The 23,185-nt window shown below is 35.4% G+C and overlaps 1 protein-coding gene across 3 annotated transcripts in view; it reads left to right on the forward strand.

The window, feature by feature from the left end:
* Positions 1-5,165: 5,165 nt before the first annotated feature.
* Positions 5,166-23,185, forward strand: part of LOC126751018 (cadherin-87A) — a 192,550-nt gene continuing 174,530 nt past the window's right edge. For 2 of the 3 annotated variants that reach the window (XM_050460911.1, XM_050460913.1), the window contains exon 1: positions 5,166-5,525. The gene's annotated coding sequence lies outside the window, so the exon portion shown is untranslated. Of the gene's footprint in view, positions 5,526-5,572; positions 5,840-23,185 lie in introns of those variants that run through there. The other variant, XM_050460912.1, reaches the window with a different exon arrangement.

A 23,185-nucleotide genomic window follows, 5' to 3' on the forward strand; every position in this document is an offset into this window, starting at 1 on the left:
AAATCTTATCGCTCATGCAAAATACTCGCCAGTTTGACTTTTTCTTACGGGGCTGTACCAGTGTAACTCATAAAAAATTAGGCGATTTTCGTAAATTTATTTTTAAGAGAAAGTACGCGATTGAAAATATCGAACTTCTTGGAACATAATAAGGTATATTTTCAGCTATGTATGTATATCTTATCTATCTTACGGGGCTGTACCAGTGTAACTCAGAAAAAATTAGGCGATTTTCGTGAATTTTTTTTTAAAGAAAGTATTTGATTGAATGTTTCGAACTTCTTTGGAGGTAATAAGGTATATTTTCAGCTACATATGTATATTTTAAGAAAAAATACATATATGTATATGTTTTTACCTGCAAGCGGTTGCTCTTTAGAACGCTGCCATCCAAAAACTCAAATTCAAGATACGACCTTGCCGATTTCACAGGATATTATTGAAAATATACACTATCGACAATTTTTTTTGAAAGTGTCACACTGGTATAGCCCCTTAAGGAACTCTAATATCCACTTCAAAAATCGCTCCTTGAGCCATTTATCGTCATTAAAAGGAAAAAGGAGGATATATACACACACTAATCGATACAGCGGGAAAGGAGTTCAGCTAGTCCATAAATATTATTATTATTCTTATACCCTTAACAAAGTATATGCTCTGAAAGAAGCATCTCAGGCGCTATAAATGATCAGCGTGTAGAGCTGTAAATTCGTCCCACCGTTTTTGAGATGTCGTTTTATAATATTGCACAAGGTTTTTCCCCCCAAGGACTGTTTATTTGTCGCAACCACCGATATAGGAATACTATACGATATACGTGCAAACTAAACGATCTTAACCACTTGCTTGTATGGACAACTTTATCATTTTTGGAGTTATCTTCATCAATTTTGACATACATTATTGCCCAAGATAAGGGCACAATCTCTGAAGAAACTGTTCCGATCGGACCACTATAGGGTATAGCTGTCATACAAACTAATTGGACAAAATAAAGACAAAGCTCTGTTTATATGCTTTTACGCCATAAGTTATGCAACGCTCAAAGGTACTACAGCTACGGTGCAGCCGAAGTGAAAATTTGTATATGGGGTATTCCACAGCAAATCGACCACTTTTGAACCCGGCCCCTTTAAATTTTGCTGAAACTTTTCCATCCTTTTCTACCCTTTGAAAAACATTTTTGAAAATTTTTTCAAAATTTTTTGTCCAACTTCAAAAAAAGTTATGAATTTTTCAAAAAAAAGGCTTTTTTATTTTCAAATAGCCATAACTTTTGTAAAAATTGACTTTTGGGGACCTTTTTTTTAAATTTTTGTTTTTGAATGAACTTTTCGAAAAACTACACGGAAAAAATTTAACACGGTCAATTATATAAAATAATCGGTTTTTTTTTAAGTAAAATCGTCATTTTTTGGAAGTTCGCCATTTTTTTGAAAGTTCGCCATTTTTTTTTCCTCAAAAAAAACTTCAATTAATTTGACAACTATCCCTGCTAATCCCGGAGTGGGCCGATTTTTTTTTTTTATATTTTTTTTTATTTATTTAAAAAAATTGTCAAATTTTTTTGAAAAAAATATAAAAAATTGGCCTATTTTTAAATTTTTGTTTTTGAATGATTTTTTCGAAAAACTACACGATTTTTTAATTTTTTTTATTTAAAAAAATTGTCAAATTTTCAAAAATGAAAAAAATATAAAAAAATCGGCCCACTCTGAGATTAGTGGAAGTTGGACAAAAAATTTTGAAAAAATTCTCAAAAATGTTTTTTAAAGGGTAGAAAAGGATGGATAAGTTTCAGCAAAATTTAAGTTGTCGGGTTCAAAAGTGGTCTATTTGGTATGGAATACCCCATACACTAACCCAGTTAGTTGCGTTCTCGTGCTAAACGATAAAGAGTGATACAAAGAGTCTTTATTAAACTTTTACATTAAATTTTAACATATCTATATTTGTTAGTGTCTAAATTACGATTTTCATATATGTATGTTCATGAAATCTAGAACAGTCGTTGAAGTGGCAAATAAGTGGCAAAAGCAAAAGAAATTGGGCTATATATGTAAAATATTCCAGAAGCTGACGGTGATAATATTCCTCAAGCTGCATTGTCAGCGCAATTATTGTAAAAATAAACTACACTTGTGTGCAGCGCAACAGGATGTCAGCGTGTCCACACTTCATATGTATGTGTAATTGTAGGCATAATACGCACACACATACACATGCACTACGAAACATAACTACTCGATATGAAATACATTTGCACAAAGTGTTATACGCTATAACCGCATTGTTCACACCTGCTGCCACACACTTTCGATCGCTACCCTCTAATGACATTTCGAGTAGCAGCACGTAACTCATACGCCCTGTACGTACTCAATGACTACAAGTGTAGGCGAGTGTGTGTTCGTGATTCGTTGTGTGCCTACAAATTACGCGTGCTGATGAGCAAATGAGCAGGAGCTGGCGAGTTTGCATTTTCACATATAAGCACACAAACAAACATACACATACATATCTATGGTATATAAATATTAAATATGTCTAACATGCCAGCTAACATACAAATATACATTAATATTGACGTTAGCGACAACTTATAAGCATACAAGTAAATGTATGTGTGTATATGTATAGTCAGCGTTTGGTTTTACATTTCTTTCTGGGTATACATGTACGCACACACTTACTTATATGCATATTTCATTAGTAGGTTACCAGCTGTGCGTCTCGGTAAATCTATATGTGCCCAATTGATTGCACATATTGCGCTGATAGAATATTTGCCGTTGATTGGCATGCATACATACATACATACATAGACATACTCATGCTCAGTTTTTGGTAATGTTTGAAGAAGCATAGCAAACTCTGCAGCCATTCATATGCGATTATTGCACTAACTGCGTCACATGAATTTATTATTTTATTCGATTACTTAATGCGATGAGATTTTGTAAATGAAATGAAAGGTTAAATCAACAATTTGCATACAATTTATTTGTATACATATGTATGTATTACATCTAAATTTGTGTGCTTGTTGAGCTGCAGCTTTTCCATTTTTCTGTTATTATTATCTTTATCTTGCATTGTTGTGCTTGTGACTTGCAGGTATTTAGATATACTATGTCGACAGCTTGATTTAGATGCCTGATTTAGATTTATTTACCGGTCATTGGCGCAATGGAATTAAAAAAGAATATAACATTGGCCGTCATTTTATGGTCAAATATAATTAAAAATCAGCACATTTTATTTCAAAAACGGAAATATTTTTGTACCTTGTCAGCATATGCTAGCATGTAGACGGCAGTATACTTCATTTGTGCCTATTTTTTTATAAATATATTACTATGGGCAAAAAATAGTAAGACTTTGTTCATAATTTTAAAATTCCCACTTAACTAATTCTTCAAAATATCTACATACTATATGTCATCCCCCTCAAAGTAAAGTGTATTATGGTCTGCAAAAACCAAGAGTTGTCGGCCCATCATGACGGCCTGTTTTTACGAATATCTTCGCAGAAACGACGCATAACACTCAAATAGCATTCTTTGGAACTCGGAGCGCGCCACACCTCGATAATGGAAGAAAACTGTTAACTGTTACTGTTAATCTTGATTTTTGACCTGATTTGACGTGGTTTTTTTCGGCTTCGGCTCACTTTTGCCACCATATTCGGCCGATAGATCCTCTCCTATGTTTCCGGATCGTAAGCATAGATCCAAGACTCATTGCCATTAACAGTAAGTTTCATGACATACTGGTAGTCGGAAAGCATTGTTTCACAGAGGTTAATGCAACACTATTTTTCGAAAAAATTTAGTGATTTTGGAAATAATCGTGCCTTCACTTTTCTTAGGCTCAAATGATCTTTCAAAATGATTTTCACTGATCCTTCCGATATTCCAGCGATGCCAGTAAGATCTCTTACTGTTAATCGCCGATTCTCAAGCACCAATTTCTTTATTTTATTGACGTGTTGATTATCAGTTGATTTTGATGGCCGCCGTGAACGCGTTCTCGACCCTCTTTGAATAGTTTGAACCAATCAAAACCACTTGTTCGTGATTAACAATGAACACCGAATACCTTTTCCAACATTCTGAATGATTCGGCGCCAGAAATTTGATTCGATATCTTAAACAGTTTTGGAGTTACAGCTTTCTTAATTGGCTGTACAATCAGTACAAGCAGTTCTATCTATATTTTATTTAAACATGCATCTAAGCGAGATTTATATCTTTAATAAATTTTTTCTACAATAATACCACTATTACTTTGCTACTTAGTCAACTTATTTAGTAGACATTCACGTCAAAGCAATCTTGTTGAGGCGGTAAACGGAAATATTAGGGAAATTCACATACAGATTATATAAAATAGAACCATGAATAATAAAAATACCAGAATGAATGTATTTAAATTGCAACTAAAAGTCTAAAGAATTAATTTAATTATTCAATTAACATCAAGAATTGCATCACTGTATTATTTTGTCTGCGCTATAAAGTCGCCGCTAAGGAGTTGCTTACAGCACCACTACATTGTAAAATGGGTAAATAAACAAAATGCAACAGGTAGAGAGGCACGAAAGAGCGTCTTTTGAGTAGCAAGAAAAGAAAGACCACAATTAATACTTCTCTCAGAGAGAGAGAGAAAAAGTGTAAATTGAAGAGAAAATGTATGTAGCAGCCACAACAGTGTTGGCGAGTAATTTTTTTCAGAAAATTGCATTTATATTTTCTACTTTTCTCATAATTAAACAATTCAAAAATATAAGATCTAGAAAAAATTATGGAAGATTGAATACATTAAAAATAAAAACGAGCAAATTATGTATTGATGAGCTAGGCGGTACTGATGGGCACCCGCTATCAAAATTGAAAGAACATTTTATATTCGTGACTGTTTTTATTTAACAAATAAATTATCTAAATGACCTTTCCTTTTAGTGCTATCTAAAATTTATCATAGTTTATCACGGCCATTTTTTAATAATGTATGTATATATTTTCCAAGTGGTTCAACTAAAAAGTACCTTTTTTATACTACCTTTTTTATAGTCGCGCAAAAACCCTGTTCAATGCAAGCACAAAACGTACGAGCGAGTCTGTTGCCTACGATTAGGGCTGTAGGAAAATGCACCAACAGTTAAACGCCGTCGCTCATAGAGTTAACACGTGTTTTCGTGCGGGTGCAGTTGTGGCTTGGCTTTTGTTCTGCCGTCGCTAGTGTTTAGTCGTTTAGAGTGAAGTGTCGGCATTTTAGAACGTGAACGTGAAGTGTACTGCGAAGTCAACGACAACGTTGCAGTGGTAAATAATAATACCAGCAAGAGCGAAATTCTACGAGTGAACAGCGACAGAGCTGAAATAGCGTCGGCATCGCGGTTAGTGTTAACAGACGCAGCGGCAGCACAATTCGTAGATGTGTAGTATTTTACGTGCGGTTTATTCTGCATTTCGCTGCTTATACGCTGTCGTAGAAGTTTAAAGTTAGTTGTATTAAAGGTATGTGTTAATCTTATTTGCTAACAACCAAGAGATATGTATGTGCATGTCTTCGCCTCCTATTTATTTATTCAATCAGAATTTTTGAAGAGTGGTTTAGTGATGCTTTAAGTAACTACGAAGTGATGTGAAGTCAAATAACTGTCGAATGTGAAACTAAATTCACTAAGAATAGTTTGAAAGTAGAAATAAAAAAAAATAAGTTCATTAAAAGTCAAAAGGTGGATTTAAAACGGATTACACATATACATACGTAGCTACATCACACACAGTTATAGATACAAATACATACACACATATGTATGTGAATGCAGGTATGTATGAAAAATTAAATATCGCCGAAACTCTTTCATATGGAAAGTGATGTCAGTGTGTAGAAGTAGTGAATACAAGTACATAACAGCAAATCAGGTTTTTTTAAAGTGGAAGCTGAACTGTGACGCAGCGTCGCGTCAGCAAATGACCACAGAAACAGCAGACAAAGCGCAACAGAAATTCTCCGCGAGAAATCTGAAGACGAAGAATAAGAAGTAATGAAAGAATAAAATTATGTTTACGTGAATTACATATGACAATTTGTGTGTGGCCTTCTGTACGTGTGTGTGTTTTATTATTGTAAATTTGTTTTGGTACACACAGGCACAATATTAAATATCTGTGTGCGTGCATGTGTATTTTGTGCGGAAAGCGGTTTGGCAGCTTCTTGCATTACGATAGAGTGCAGATTAGAATAGCGACCGTTGTAATTCTACAGTCGCAGTCGACGTTCGACGTTAGCAGTGTGCTGTTATTGCCATGTAAAAAAACAAAACATGAAAACAAATGGAAGTGTTGTGCATGTGTGTTTGGTATTTTGTGTTTGCCCTCTGAACTTTTCGGCTGTTGTAACAATAGCTACGTATGTACATACATATATATTTATTTAATTTCTAAATATTATTTCGAGTGTAAATTCAAATAAGACGTGTGAAGTGTAAATAATATGTAATATATGAAAAAATGTTAATGTGATTTACATACATATGTAGGTGCGTATTTCTTATTTTGATAGATACGGCGAATAGTGATGTGTCGGTTAAGGTAAAAGTGTGATTAAATGTAGAAGTGATGTAGTTAAAACGTTTCAGTAACTTAATACCTAAAACCTTTCTTGCATGTGCCATAAAAATTGTTGCGCTTTGGTTTGCTCCAAAACTTCCAACTAATGTATAGTATTATTTAAGTGCTTTACTTATTACTAGAAAGAAAAAAATTAATAACTTAATAATAATTAAGCTAAGGAGCCAAAGTGTAGTTAAAATAAAAGAGAATAAATATTATTTTTACCTACAATTAATTTTGAATTAACATTAACAGAGGTTAGAAATCGTTCATAGAATCGATAATTATGGCTCGCAATATTGTTGTGACTTCTATAGCCTCTTAAGAGGCACACCAAGTCTGCCAGATTTTTGGGAATTACAAAAAAAAAACAATACTTCTTTTATATTAAAGATACACTTATTTTAATTGTTATTTTATTCTATAGCCTCTTACATATATTTGGGAATTACAAAAAAAACAATACTTTTATATTAAAGATACTTATTTTAAGTATACGTATTTATACATAGTTTAAGAATACATAGTGAAATGAAAAAATATTAAATATGTATTTTTCGAGTTAAAAGAGATCTCCCACGGCGCTAAAAAAAGGTGATCTACTGCTGCAGTGATTCCGACCTTGGTTGAAATATTGTATATAAAAAATCTTCCTAACCATCATATACCATATCTTAACAACCTACAGTCACTGATGAATCTTCTAAAAAAAGAAGTAGTAAACTTCACACGAAATCAGGGACTACAGTCTGTTGGTGAATTCTGGGTTAAAATTGGTATGGACTGATAGAGGAGGATCTACAGATAAAGAACACATAGATATATGTACATACATATGCAATATGTATGAATGTCAGTATGTTAAGATAAACTTCAGCTTCCTCTTCTTATTCTTTAAGAGATTAGAACTGTCTATAGGGCTGGGCTTTAGAATATCAACAAATTAAATTGGGTATGCATGAATAGTGGTTTTTGTGATTATGATTTTTGCGGAATTTGCATTTAAAGTTAAAAAAAATATGTGTTTAATATACTAAAGTGCACCTAACGACAAAACCTTGATTGTCTTAACTTTTAAGTTAAGAAAAGTGCGTACTTTTACAGTTCGTGTAAAACTAGACATGTAATTTTATTTTTTATTGGTCGTTAAGGCTTTTGATTCTAAGGCTTTTTTAGCGGAATATATTCTTGTGAATAACTCCAATTAATTTCATTAACTTCAGCGGATTACAGCTATTTTAATATGTAGCAATTTATCAAATATTTAATACCGATTATCTTTCAAAATATTGCAGAAAGAAATTCATACTTTTTATATTCTTGGCTTCACCACTCTGCACTGCAGGAAAAAATCAACATTTGTATTGATGCTTGCATAATTAATATTTTTATACCCTGAACACGGTATGTTAAGTTCGCCAAGAAGTTTGCGTAGGAAACGGCGGAGACCAACGTAACTCGCTGAGTCGATTTAGCCATGCCCATCTGTCTGTATATATACGAATTAGTCACTAGGTTTATTGGATATCGATCTGAAAATTTACAAACGTCCTTTTCTCCGTAAGAAGCTGTACAATTGTCGAAAACGCCGAAATCGGAACATTATAGCATATAGCTGCCATACAAACAACGATGAAAATCAAGTTCTTATACGGAAATATTTGTTATTTGACCGGTAAATTGAAAAAGTCACCCTCCTGTCACATGGATGGCGCTACTAGAATTAAGTCCATATGACTTTTTGTTAGCCATAACTTCAAAAATATAAATTTGGCAGCTGTCGGATCATTAGAAGGCGGTAGGCGCCCAAAAGAGGTTGTTACCGACGAAAACATAAACAAAATCACAAAATTATTTGGGATCATCATAAAGTGAACTTGTTCGAGATAGCAAGCACTCCCAAAATATCAACTCTATGTGGACATCCTATAATTCACGAATATTTACGAAGAACGCAACAGTCGGCTAGCAAGGTTATGGCGTCTGCATTTTGAGATGCGTATGGTATAATTTTTATTGAATATCCTAAAAAGAGAAGGACCATCAACAGTGACTATTACATAGCATTATTGGACCGTTTGCTGGACGAAATCGCCGAAAAACGGCCGCATTTAAAGTAAAATAAAGTGCTGTTTCACCAAGGCAATCCATCGTGTCACAAATCAGTGAAAACGATGGCAATTTCCTTGAATTGGGCTTCGAATTGCTTCCACATCAACCGTATTCACCAGATCAGGCCTCCAGCAATTATTTTCTCTTCTCAGAATTCAAAAGAATGCTCGCTGGGAATCAATTTTTGTCGAATGATGATCGCGGAGACTGAGGCCTATTTTGAAGCAAAGGACAAATCGTACTACAAAAATGGTATTGAAAACTTGGATTCTATAATCAGTGTATTGCGGAACTATATTGAATAAGAAAACGAATTGGGCTTCGAATTGCTTCCGCATCAATCGTATTCACCAGATCAGGCCCTATTTCCTGTTCTCAGATCTTAAAAAAGTGCTTGCTGGAAAGAAATTGTCGCGAATGAAAAGCTGATCGATGAAACTGAGGTAATAGATAGTATTGAAGCAAAGAACAATCGTACTAAAAAATGGTATCGAAAAGTTGAAGAGTCGCTATAATCAATGTATCACCTCTGAAGGGAACTATGTTGAATAAAAAAAAAAAAAGAATTTCGCCAAAAAGGGTTTTACGGGGACTCTTCAATTGACCTGTTATTATTCAAATTAATTCTATAATCTCCGCATAAAATGTTCAGACCAGTCCACTATAGCATATAGCTGCCATACAAACTGAACGATCGGCATCAAATGCTTGTATAGAACATTTTTTGCCATTTCTGTAGGGTATTATACCCTCGGCGCAACCGAAATTAACGTTCCTTCTTGTTTCCTTTTTTCAAATTATATGCAAGAAGGCGGATTTATGTGGTTAATCTATATTTGCAAACGAAATCAAAGCCTTTAATAAAATCAGTGCGCCGGTAAATCAATATTTTATTCACTTCAATAAACGATAAGCTTCAAACCCTTTGACAAAAAACCACTATAAGTCCTTACCTTTGATCAAGTGTGTATTTGTATGTTGTATGTACATATGTATGTATGTAGCATTGCAAGTTGCAAATTAAAATTATAGTGATGTATTTGCCCTCCGCCATTTCTGTACATATGTATACTGTTATTTCCCATGCTTGCTGCCTTTACATATTTACGCATATCATCTCTGCACACAAGCAATTGTTGTGAAATACCACCTTTTGACCTCAAATTAAACGATTTAATTGAACGTGTTCATTGGGAACTACCTACTTACTGACATACATACATCCAATATATGTACATATTTGCTTACGAATAAAAAACGTGGGCGACATGCAACGAAAATGTTCAATTTTTCACTACATAAATTGTTAATGGCATCGTTTTTTATGATAATATATGTTAGGCATAACTGAACAATTATAACCGTACTTAAATGTATGTATGTATGCGTTCAGTGTTAATTTCTGTTTTTGACACCATAAGCAAAATTTGAAATGATTTGCTAATAACGAATATATGCTAATTATATTTTTAGTGTAAGGATGTGAGACGTTAGATTGCAGCCGAACTTTATAACTGTCGCAATTTGTAAGCATTTTTGCTTTGAAATATGTGGAGAAACCTACAAAGCTTTATAATAAAAATTTGTGCAATAATTGAACAATCGTTAGGCGAAAATTTCTATCGATTGCTCTGCCATTGGGAAGAAAAAAAAATAATCTAGAGGCATGAAATCGCTTGATCTTGGTGGCTATTTGACTGAGCGATTTCTGGAAATTAACGAGTCGCCAAATTTTGCACGCAATGTGTTCATGTTTAGACGTGAAACATGAGGCGGCGCACCGTCTTGTTTGAAATAAAGATAGATAGATCGTCCGCGTCGTTTTCATCAAATACCTGGAATTGCTTTTTCTGAACCTCAACAGGACTTGACTCAACCCAGTAGCGACAATTTTGTTTATTGACGCAGCAATGAAGCCGGAAATGGACTTCATATGAGATTATTTTTCGATAAATGTGAAATTGTGAATTTTTCGGAGAACGTGGACTTGCGTTATAAACTCGAACGATTTCCAAGCGTTGTGCCAAAGTTAAATGTGACATGATGAAATGGCTTACTTACGCGCTGACCAAATTTGACAAAAGCTGTAAACAAACATGGCCGCCACGAGCTGTCAAAATCACGTCACCTCAATATTTATAACACTGTATGTAGAGCTGGGCTAATTCATGCATCGATTTTACACATTCTCGGCATTTGACTATAATATCTATATCATATATTTATTATACGTTTACTTAATTTTGATATTACACTACTGTGGGCAAAAAATAGTAAGACTTTTTAATTTAAATTTCGGGCGAAAACCCATTCGTCGACATATTTTTTTGCTAAGTTGGTATGACTGTCAGTGACATCTGTGATAAATGTCACATCAAAATAATCATTACTGTTTGGTATACATTTGCCTTTCTGAAGTATGTATATAAAGAGCTTTCGGTGATTTTTACGATGAGTGTAGTTCCATTAAATTTTGTGTGCGGAATCAAATTTTTGGTGCCGACACGTTCAGAATGCTGGAAAACGTGCCTTCAGTGATAATTGTTTGTCGCGAGCAAGTGTTTTTGATGGGTAGAAAGAGGGTCGAGAACGCGTTGATAACGTACCACGTCCAGGACGGCCATCAACATCAACAGGTGATCAACACGTCTATAAAATAAAGGAATTATTGCTTGAGAATCCACTATTAACAATCAGATATCTTACTGGCATTATTGGAATATCGGAAGGATCACTGAAAACCGTTTTGAAAGATCATTTGGGCCTAAGAAAAAACAGCGTCTCGTTAACGTCTGTGAAACAATCCTTTCCGACCACCAGGTTGTCATGAAACGTATTATTACTGGCGATAAGTTTTGGATCTATGCTTTCGATGCGGAAATATACGATAAATCGGCCTAATGTAAATTTTTTCGAAAAAACAGCGTCTCGTTAACGTCTGTGAAACAATCCTTTCCGACAACCAGGATGTCATGAAACGTATTATTACTGGCGATAAGTCTTGATCTATGCTTACGACATGGAAAAAGACGATCAATCGGCCGAATATCGTGGCTAAGATGAGCCGAAGCCGAAAAAATCACATGAAAACTGTCACAAATCAAGGTTATGTTGATAGTTTTCTTCGATTATCGAGTTGTGTGCACTCCGAATTTCTTTCGACTGTCAACAAGGAATTATATTTGAGTATTACGCGTCGTTTGCGCGAACCTATTCGAAAAAAGGTCGTAATTATGAGCGATAATGCATCGTCGCATACTGCATTGATTCTTCGTGAGTTTTTCGCCGAATTTTCAACCAAAAATTGTGTCGCAACCACCGTGTTCGCCAACCATCGCTCCGCGCATTGAGGACTATTTCAGAAACTGACTTTAATAACTGTTTCAAGGATTGGAAAGAACGTTGGTACAAGTGTATTAGGGCGAAGGGAGATTAGTTAAGAATTGTTGGCTCGAAACCGGTTTTAGATCCGCAGTCTCTTAGGCAAGGTTGTTTGAACTTTTTCCGCATACGCGAGCTTTAGGTTTTTTTGGCTTCCTGTAAATCAACCCGCTTTAATATGTTTATATGTATGTATGTACATATTTATGAATCTTTTAATTTGTGATCCAATTATAACTAAACATAACCAACTGTCAGAGAACTTACAACAACAGTGAGCAATTTGTATTTATACTTCACGGGCTTGCTTGCTGTCAACAACAAGAAAAAATCCTAAAATCCGAACGATTTGCCAGAAAGCTGAAAGCAGATAATTAAAATGCCATTAGATATATTCTATGCTTGAGTTTCAGGTGAGTTATAACAGTTCTCCTTCCATTTCAATTAAAAATAACAATTTCCACGATTTTTCCTATTCAAAAATAAAGCAACAAAACAGTTATTCGTACGTCCGCCTCAGAATTTTTATCAAACTATTCAAATTTTTGTGTATTCCATGAACCCCATATACTATATATACACATAAAATTTACATGCACATTTACATTGGCTCGATTCGCCTGCACCGGTTTGACTCCTCAGGTGGAGCAACAACAACAAACAAATCAAATATTTAGAGTAGAATAAGCAAAGCAAAAAGAATATTTACTATGATGTTTGCTGTGCATTTGTGCGGAAAGCAGTTTGGCCACTTTGTATGCAAACACACACAAACACACGCAAAAATACATACATAGAGACTTTGCTGCTGCTGCTGCTGCTGTTAACAGTCGTAACAGAGCGATGAAGCGAGGTACGATGAACAGCAAATGGGTGCTGCATGTCGACAGCGCTGTGTGGCAGATTTCCAGCAGCGATCGAATTCAAAAGAAAATTTTTTAGCGCTGAGAGAAGTTGCACAACCAACAAGTTTTTGTTGTTTTGTTGCTACTGTTGATTTTTTCATTTTTCTCTTGGGTTTCCCTCGATTCTGCTCTTTTATGTGTTTTTGTTTACATTTGTGACCTCATCTAATCACCTCTTAATGCGTTGCTGTTTGCTGGTGGAGTAAATGTACTTGTGTGTATGTATGTATGTTTGTACACACGTACATATATTTATATTCACAGTTTTAAACACACTCGCATAAAAAAAAATATGGCTGATATTCTGATTTTGATGCTGAGATGCGCCAGAGCACAGATTAGCATTACATACATTAATATATACATAAATACATACTTACATTATATAAAAATGTATACAGGTATGCATATTTGTGGATTAGCGTTTTTTTTTTAGTTTTTGCAATTTAAAATTAAACAAGTAAGGAAGCGCTAAGTTCGAGTGCAACCGAAGATTTTATACTCTTGCAATTTGCAAGAATCAGGATCAAGAAGGGGAAATACCGGCGGATCGGAATCAAAGCAATTATATATGCATACGTATATAAATATTTATATGTATATAGATGGAAGTTGTATGCCGAATATGTCGGAATAATGAAAATCATTATAATATTGGGTAGTCGAAAAAGTCTTTTCGTATTTTGTCAATAGATGTGGTTGCAGTCGTATATCTCCAGTGCTACCAATCACATTTTGTCATACCATATAGTGTTGGAAAGGTGAGATTTTAAGCTTCATTTAAACAGCTAACATAACTTTAAATGTTCAAAAATTAGTGAAAATAATATAAAGAAATTCGGTATATTTTGAAATTTTTGTTTAAAAAAGAGAAGAATGCCACGCAAGCCGCCAATAAAATTTTTGAAGTTTACAGAGACGATGCTGTATCAGTTCGCGTAGCACAACAATGGTTTGCTCGCTCCGTTTTGGAAATTTCGATTTACACTGTTGGAATAATGTCTATAGCGGAGAAATGGCAAAAAGTGGTCGATCAAAATGTTACTTTTTTGCTCATTATATTAAAAAAAAAAGTTTAAATTTGATTAGAAATTCGAAAAGATTTTTTCGACTACCCAATATATGGAAGTTGGTAGTATGGACCCAATTTTATCTATTTTTGCAAATACCACATACCATTCACATCCCACATACATCAAATGTTCTCTGAGATTCATTAAGGTACCTCATATATGTACAATCACCAATCATGTGGAGTAAAATCAGCTGTATGTTCGAAAATCCTGGTTATATGGGGGCTAGGTCAAGTTTTCGTTCAATTTTCTCCAGTTTAGTCACAAAGCTACACTGTTATCAGTAAAACACGCTTCCTCATTTTTATGGAGACAACTCAAATGTATGTTGGCTAATAGTATATGAGGCTAATGGGCTTCCCTTTGACAGGAATCAACACATTTTTGACACACAGACATACCATTGTCAGGAAAGGATGATCCCTGATTTTGAATTATATATTTCACATATTGACCCATATTTTCATCTGTTCCAAGTTTCGCCAAGATATCTTAATTTTTACACAAGTTACAGACGTACAGTCACCCGGATTTAAACTACGCTTGACATCCTGATCATTAATATATGTGACCTGGTCTACGGAAAGGGGGCTTAGGTGTCAAAAAAAACAAAAATTAATGAGATAACGAGAAACTGACGAAACGAGTTGTTTATTTTTAACAGCTGTTTCCCAGAAAACTAGTTTTCGCACGTTAGCTCCCTTTTCGTAGACCAGGTCACATATGTATAACATAACCTTATATCTATCTCGATTAGTTTTAGGTGATACATACAACCGTTATGTGAACAAGACTTATACTCTGTAGCAACATGTTGCAAGAGTATAGAAAAACCTAAGACTTTAAAGTTTACGGTCAACAGGCAAATTAAATATGTTGGTTGAGTACAGAGAGTCCTTAATCTCAGCAATTTATTTACATAGTAGTATGAAAACTTATAATGTATATATTCATACAAACACACACATTTATTTAACTACCTACATGAAAACGTACATACATACATATGTATATACATCGAATTTCTTCGAACCAAAAGGTAACAAGTACAAACCTCATATAATCAGGTCAGAAATGAATAATTACCCATATGAAAGCGGCAAGCGGATTTGGAATAAATTCTAGTTTTTTTAAGGTTCGCCGTAAGTTGTGCTAATACTACTTAGTAATCGAAAATTACGACTGAGTGCGAGTTCAAAGCTTTATAAAGATTTTGCTATTAAAATTTGTAATATATTGATTGAAGATTATTTTATATAATATGTACATATATATACATTTATATTAGAGCTGAAAGGTTAGGTTATACTGGCCGGCTGTAACGCTATACATAGACCTACTGGCCCTTAGTAATGCTAGATGGAGGTTCAGTTTAATTTCAGCTGAATTATTCGTCATACAGGGCGAAAATATGTACCTTTTGCCAACTTGAAGATAGATTTTAATATCTAATTTTGATGCTTTGAAACCAAAAATATATACAATATATGCGGCTGCGGTGTGAGATTATAACCCTAGTTGCCGCTGGCTATCGACCTATATATTGATCTTATTCATATTGCAGGGTTGTAGGGTTGTAGTATATTGATCTTATTCATATTTACTAAAATGTTAAAAACGTACGTGCTAGAATATTTTTATACTCAAATTCGTAGTCCGGGCAGCTCTATGTAATGCTTCTCAGACCTCTTAGCATATCAGTAGCAAATTTTTCCATCAGATTTGTTGAGTAGTGTAAAAATGTTTTTCAAACAATTACCTTATTTTGATCGGTCAGCTTGAAAACCAGCTATATCCTATGGTGGTCCGATCTAAATAATGTTTTTCGAGAATTGTATCGTTGCTTTGAACAATAATCTATGCAAGATTCGTGAAGATAATTTGTCAAATACAAAAGTTTTCCATAAAAGGATTGAATTTGGATTGATCAGTTTGTATGGCACCTATATGCTATATTGGTCCGATATCGGCGGTTCCAACAAATAAACAGTTTCTTGGGGATAAAAGAACGTGTTAAAAATTTCAGCTCTATATCTCAATGTCTAGTTCGCTTATATACAAACGGACATGTCTAAATCGACTCAGCTCGTCACGCTCATAATTTATTTTTATGTAAATGTTTTGAAAATATTTCACAAAAAAAAAATATAAAAAATAAAGTGGCAATCCCTTAATTAAAAGTTAATTAATTTAAGTTTTTTTTCTTGTATGGATCTGTTAGGAAATATACTACAAATCCATGTTAAAAAATGGTGTACACTTTAGGAGTTATTTCTGATCATGAGCATTTTCAAGCACAATTTGTCTAAAAATAAGTCATAAATGGGTGAAAAAATTCCTACAAGACAATTCCAAGCGAAATTTTATTTATTTTTTTCTATTTATTCTAAATTCGCTCAAGCAAAATATACGTATAAGTCCTTCAAAAAAAAAAAAAGTTTATAGACGACCATCGTGCTACTGGATAGCCGAATATTGCCTGATTATCCTTACAATCGGAATTTGTCAATACATACAAGGTTTGTTCCAAAGTAAACAGGACTTAAAAAAAAACAGAACAAATGTTTTTTCGGTAAAATCAATTTATTTTATTCAAAATAGTCGCCTTCTGCTTCAGTACAGTTTTTTGCATGGTCCAAAAGCATGTTGAACGAGTGTTTTAGCTCGTTGGCCGGTATGCCGGTGCAAGCCTTTTGAATGGCTTCTACGTCTGCATAACGCTTTCCTTTTTTCCGAAAAGGAAGAAGTCGCACGGTGCCATATCAGGTGAATACGGGGAGCGGTTAATGGTTAAAATGTGATTTTTGGTCAAATAAACGTCCTTCGAATATTGGATTCTGAGCAATTTTTGGTCATCATCGTCAGTCAATTTGTGCGGAACAAATCGTGCACACACCTTTCGTAAGCCAAAATGTTCGGTCAAACTGCGATAAATCGTTGTTTTGGAGATGTTCAATTCCATTTCCATGAATTTCAATGATGATTTCGGCTGATTGATTGATTGCAGAATTCTCGCACAGTTTCAATGGAATTTCCGGTGATCACGGATTTTGATGCGGCCACATGTTGATGGTCATTTATGTATGTCCTCACCACCACTTTAAAGTTGAAACCGCTCGTGCACTCTGCTACGGGAGAGGCAATCATCGCCATAAACTTGTTTCATCAATTGAAACGTTTCGGTAAAAGTTTAACCAATTTTAAAACAAAATTTAATGTTGGCTCTTTGTTTGAAGCTCATTTTCGCACCGATAACACAAACATAGTGACACTTAAAACTTAATAGCTTCAATTCCAATCGATGAAATGTCATGAAATTCTCACTGGACAATCGATTGGAAGATAGCAGATTCTAACGCACCAGTCGACATATAGATGGCGCCACCAGGGGACGCTAGATTCAAAAAGTCCTGTTTACTTTGGAAAGCAACTTGTATTTCGTTCGGATAACCGGTTAGTGCCCGCCCTAGTATCAATAATATCGTGGCATTAGTTCGATTTCTGGTCAGTATCACTCCAATCAATTATGGTGGATTTTTTTTTAGAAGAGAAATCTTTGTAAGTCGACGTGATCCTTCACTGTTGGTAAATACAAAGCTAAGTATGCAAACTGTTCAACGACAGTTATTTTTAATTCGGGCAACATTTAAGAATGATCGGTTAAGCGTTTAGATCTGCTCTTGATTGATATTTAATATTTGTACACGCAATTACACATTACTTATTTTTTATTTATACCGAATTAATTATATAAGTATATCCTGTGGCAATTCCTTACTTATCTAGCTTTAAGAAACTTGTATGTTAAATAAGCAAGCAACTCGTTGACGAAAAATACGAATTTTATTTTCCAATTTGTGTGCAATAATGACAATGACGATAAAACAAAGAAACATGTTGTAATTTAATTAGATTTAAGTTGCAATTGTAATTGATTGATTTTATTGTACTGTCAATTAAAAAAAATGTATTGTTATTGCTATTTTTACTTGGAGCTTGAATTGTGTTCAAATTGTTCCAACACGAAACTTTCATGTACATATGTATACCTATAGTATGTGTGTAAAATATATACCCTGCTATGAAATTTGTAAATTCTGCGAACTTTAAGAAAAAATTTAAGAAGATTCTTTGTTATTTACCTGATATATGTATACATATGTACATACAAATTTAGGTAAGGTAGAAATTTACACATAAAAATATGTACTTGTGTGTTTATTTCCCTTGTCCATTCATATTTGTGCGTATTGAATTTTATATCAAAAGAATTTGTTTGTTATGTCATTTATTTGAATAGTAAACAACAAGAAGTATTATTTTTCAATCAAATATATCGAACTTTGCGCCTGAAACGTGTCTTTTGTCATTAATTCAAGAAGATAATTTGAAGAAAACCTTAGTCGAAAGTCATTTTATTTTGGTGGAAGTAATGGCTCATGCAGAACCCCCAGTGGGGAGCTAGTGACTGATGCCCAGCGCATACTGAAATTGTGGAGAGAACACTTTTTCAGCCTGCTGAATGGCAGTGAAAGCATAACGCCAGGAGATGGTGAACCCGATTCCCCAATCGTTGATGATGGAGCAGACGTTCTATTGCTCGACCTAGAAGAAGTTCGAATAGCAATCACCCGCCTGAAAAACAAGAAAGCGGCTGGGCCCGATGGATTGAAGGCCGAGCTACTTAAATACGGCGATAAGGAGCATGCATCAGCTTCTTTGTGGAATATGATCGGGCGAAAGCATGTCCGAGGATTGGAATTTAAGTGTGTTCTGCCCAATCCACAAAACGCGAGACGCCTCCATCTTCGCCAACTGCCGTAGAATAAGCCTCCTCAGCAGCGCATACGAGATTTTATCGAGCGTATTGTGAGGAAGACTGAAGCCCACCGTCAACAAACTGATTGGACTTTATCAGTGTGGCTTAAGACTTGGAGAATCTACAGTCGACCAGATTTTCACCATGTGTCAAATCTTGAAAAATACTCGTGAAAGAAAGATCGACACAAACCACCTCTTTGTCATTTTCAAAACTGCTTTTGACAGCACGAAAAGGAGCTGGTTTCATGCCGCTTTTTGGTATCCCCGCAAAGCTAATACGGCTGTTTAAGCTGACGTTGAGCAATACCAAAAGCTCCACCATGATCGGGAAGGACCTCTCCGAGCCGTTCGATGCCAAACGAGTTTTCAGATAAGGCGGCTCCTTATCGTGCGACTTCTGCAAAATACTGTTGGAGAAAATAATACGAGCTGCAGAGCTAAACAGAGAAGGTACAATATTTCATAAAATTGTACAGCTTCTAGCGTATGCCTATGATATTGATATCAATGGCCTCAACAACCGCGCACTTAGTGCTGCGTTCTCCAGACTGGATAAGGAAGGGAAGCGTATGGGTCTGGTAGTAAACGTGAACAAGACGACTGTCATCATACAAATGGTCATAGCTTCGAAGTCGTAGATAACTTTGTCTATTTTGGATCCAGCATTAACAACAACAACGTCAGCCTCGAAATCCAACGCAGAATAACTTTTGCCAACACGTGCTACTTTGGACTGAGTAGGTAATTGAGAAGTCAAGTCCTCTCTCGACGAACAAATTTCAATCTCTACAAGTCATTCATCATCTCCGTCCTGATATATGGTGCAGAAGCATAGACGACGGTCCTTTGCATATTGGCAAAGGAACGATGAGTTGTACGAGATATACGACGACACTGACTTAGTTCAGCCAAGACAGGGGCTACGCTGGCTAGGTAATGTCGTCCAAATAAATGAAAACACTCCAGCTCCAAAATATTCTACGCAGTACCCATCGGGAAAGCAGAGGAAGAGGAAGACCTCCACTCCGTTGGAGAGATCAGGTGGACCTGTCTACCAAACAGCGAAAAGGCAGAACGACTGGCGCGCTGTGGTAAACTCAGCTATAGACGCGTAAGCGATGTCTATGCCAATAAAGAAGAATGACGAAATATAGAGAAAAAGTCCAGATTGGGCGCAGATGAAAATGCTTTTCCACCATAACAATGCACACCTCCGCCGACGCCACTACAAATTGATCGAGGGCTATTAACTGTTGCCCTATGTACCTTGTTATACATATTTGTCCGATTTCCTTTTGCCTGGAAACATGACAAAGTCACTTGCCGGGCAGGAATTTCCAGAAAACGATCTTTTCAGAGAAGTTTTTTATTCGCGTATCAAATGATTATCGGATCGTCTTCGTTAATAAAACAGAAATAATATATTATTAAGAAGAAAATGAACTACAAATAGACTCCGGAAAAGAGGGAATTTTAAAGCCTCTGGTTACTTGCTCTAATGAACAAATATGATATATGTACATAAGTTTAGCTGAGTCTTAGTCATATCAATTGCTGACTTGCTCAACAAGCAGACAAACGAGGCATGAATAGAATATATATAATTCTAGAAAGACTACTAACAGGTCAATGAGCAGACATGCTAGAAGACTGGGAGCGCCTTATAACATAGAAGAGCAGGAGACTATCAAACATCTTCCATGCGATTGTAAAACTTGATAAGTATAGGAAAATAATCACAACTATCGGTCGAGGGTTTTTTGATCACGCCTGGGAGGTTGCTCAGATAAAAATTTTCGTACTAAAAAATAGACTGAGGAGACTTGAGTGCTGGTGGCATCACTAAGGGTCTACTAAAGGCCTATGTGGTTCGTGAAACTGCCACTTTATCTACCTACCTTGTTTGCACTCAATTCACAAATCCAATTGCTCCAGTTTTTTTTTTATGGAAGTCTAACACTAAATCTTAAAAGCAGCTCTATTTTCCGATGAAAAGCTGACAAATAAAAAAACATATTTCCCACACACACCACACTGCAAGAGTCGGGATGTTATTCTGCAATAATGGCGCTGCACAAACAAAGATGTGGCAACGTTTAAAGGCGAAAACAACAACAACACCAGCAACCATAAAAACAACATAGTAAAAAGTCAAAAGTAAATAAAAGAGTGAATGAGAGTGCAGTGGAATCATAACACCTCGCCATTGTGATTTGTAAATATATCTGTATGTATGTATGCTTAACAGTATATACATATATAGTATATGTGTGTATGTGTTTGTTTAGTAAAAGAAAGCACAGTTCTTGCATTGGCACATCAGTTGCAGTTGCATTTGGACTCATTTCACAAAATTCACACGTGCGGATTGCAACGTTTGCTTTTATCTGTACACACATACACATACAAATGTATACACATGTACATACCAATCATATGTACCCGTATATGTGAACTAAAGTACAGTGAAGTGAGTGTTTGCCATCTGCCTAGTTCAATTGGTCCATGTAATGGCCCAGTTCAAGTTTAGAAAAAAAAATATATACACACACACACATATACATATGTACAAAAAATAGAAAGTTTGCGTTAAAACAGAAAAGATATTTGCCCACGTTTTTGTTTTCACGCGAAAAGCTCTAACGGCAAATACACTCAGATTATCTCACAAAAACTCACACACACACACATACGCACCAGGTTCCAGGTGTGCACGTGCATCATTCGGAATTCAAATCAATCGTCCGCGATCTGTTCCTGTTCTCGCGCAATAGCTTTTATTAACAGTTAGTCGCTGAAAAACGTGCAAACAGTATTAAATTATCGTTATTTGTGTGTTAATCTTTTTTATGTGTTAAATTTTAAGCGCACTGTGCATGCAAATAAATGAAACTCCTGTGAAATTTGTGTGATACACTCGCGAGCAATAAATACGCAGCTTCATAAAGCTATTTGTTTAACATGATTCTGCGAAATAAACTTTTCTATACAAAAACTTTTTTCGAACGTTAAATTTGTATGGCAGCTATATGCTATAGTCATCCGATCTGAACAATTTGTTCGGAGATTTTAGCAATAGCTTAGACAATAATCCATGCTAAATTTCGTGAAGATCTCTGGCCAAATAAAAAAGTTGCCTACAAGAATTTGATTTGATCGTCATTTGGTAAGACAGTTATGTATGTATATGCTATAATGGTCCGATATCAACGATTCGTTCTTAAATTAAGCCATTGCTTTGGATAACAATATCTGCCAAGTTTTGTTAAGATATCTCGTCAAATGAATACATTTTCCATAGAAGAACTTGACTTTGTTCGTACTGTTTGTGTGACAGCTATATGTCATAGTGGTCCGATCTGAACGATTTTCTCGGAGAATGTATCACTATATACAATAGTAATATATGCAAAATTTCGTGAAGATATCTTGCCAGTTGAAAAAGTTTTCCATACAAGGACTTGCGTTTAATAGATATATGTACTTGTATTTCTATGGTAATATTCGAGAAAGATGTACCTAACTGTAATTTCAACTCTCGCTTCGGTTGAATAGTTTGGATAGGATCGCATTAGATTACATTAGATAAATAAATGCGGGACTTAAGGTCTGTTGCGCCCTCTCTGAAGTCACTATACTGCTACTTATGTGCCATTGAGGCGATGTGATCCCTATTTGGAAACATGGATCCTACAGACTGTTGTGTGTTGAAGTTTCAGGCTCCATGTCGCAAAATCGGCAAGTCGCTAGGCCCAAGTCAAATAAGTTCTTCCCTAGCTTGCAGTGGCCAGTGTAGAAAGCGACAAGTAGCCTAAGTTTGTCCCTTGGAACGTTGAATACATATTTAAACCCATTAGCAACTAGGCATGGTGCATGGCTTAGAGTTGTTGCCAATACCCGTCCCTCCCGACTCCTTTATCCTTGCGGAGCAGCTCCTTTATGGTTTGGAGAATAACCGCTATGAAAGGTTCGAGTCCTACCATATTGGCGGATGTTGCAGAGCGGGCGAGATTATCAGTCAGTTCATTCCCGGCTATACCTTTGTGACCTAATACTCAATTAAGGTGCACTTGTTTCATTCTATACATTCCCGCACCAATAGCGATTTGATCTCATACGCAGAGATCGCTTTGTGTGCCGCTTGACTATCGCTGGGTATAGTTATTTATTCATGGCCATAGTTGTGTTGAAGGTTTAACTTTACGCACCGACTTATAGCAAAGACCTCTGCGTGGAATATGTCAATTCCCTCCGACATTTTCGAGCC

The sequence above is a fragment of the Bactrocera neohumeralis genome, chromosome 2 (assembly GCF_024586455.1).
Source record: "Bactrocera neohumeralis isolate Rockhampton chromosome 2, APGP_CSIRO_Bneo_wtdbg2-racon-allhic-juicebox.fasta_v2, whole genome shotgun sequence".
NCBI classification, from domain to species: Eukaryota; Metazoa; Arthropoda; class Insecta; order Diptera; family Tephritidae; genus Bactrocera; species Bactrocera neohumeralis.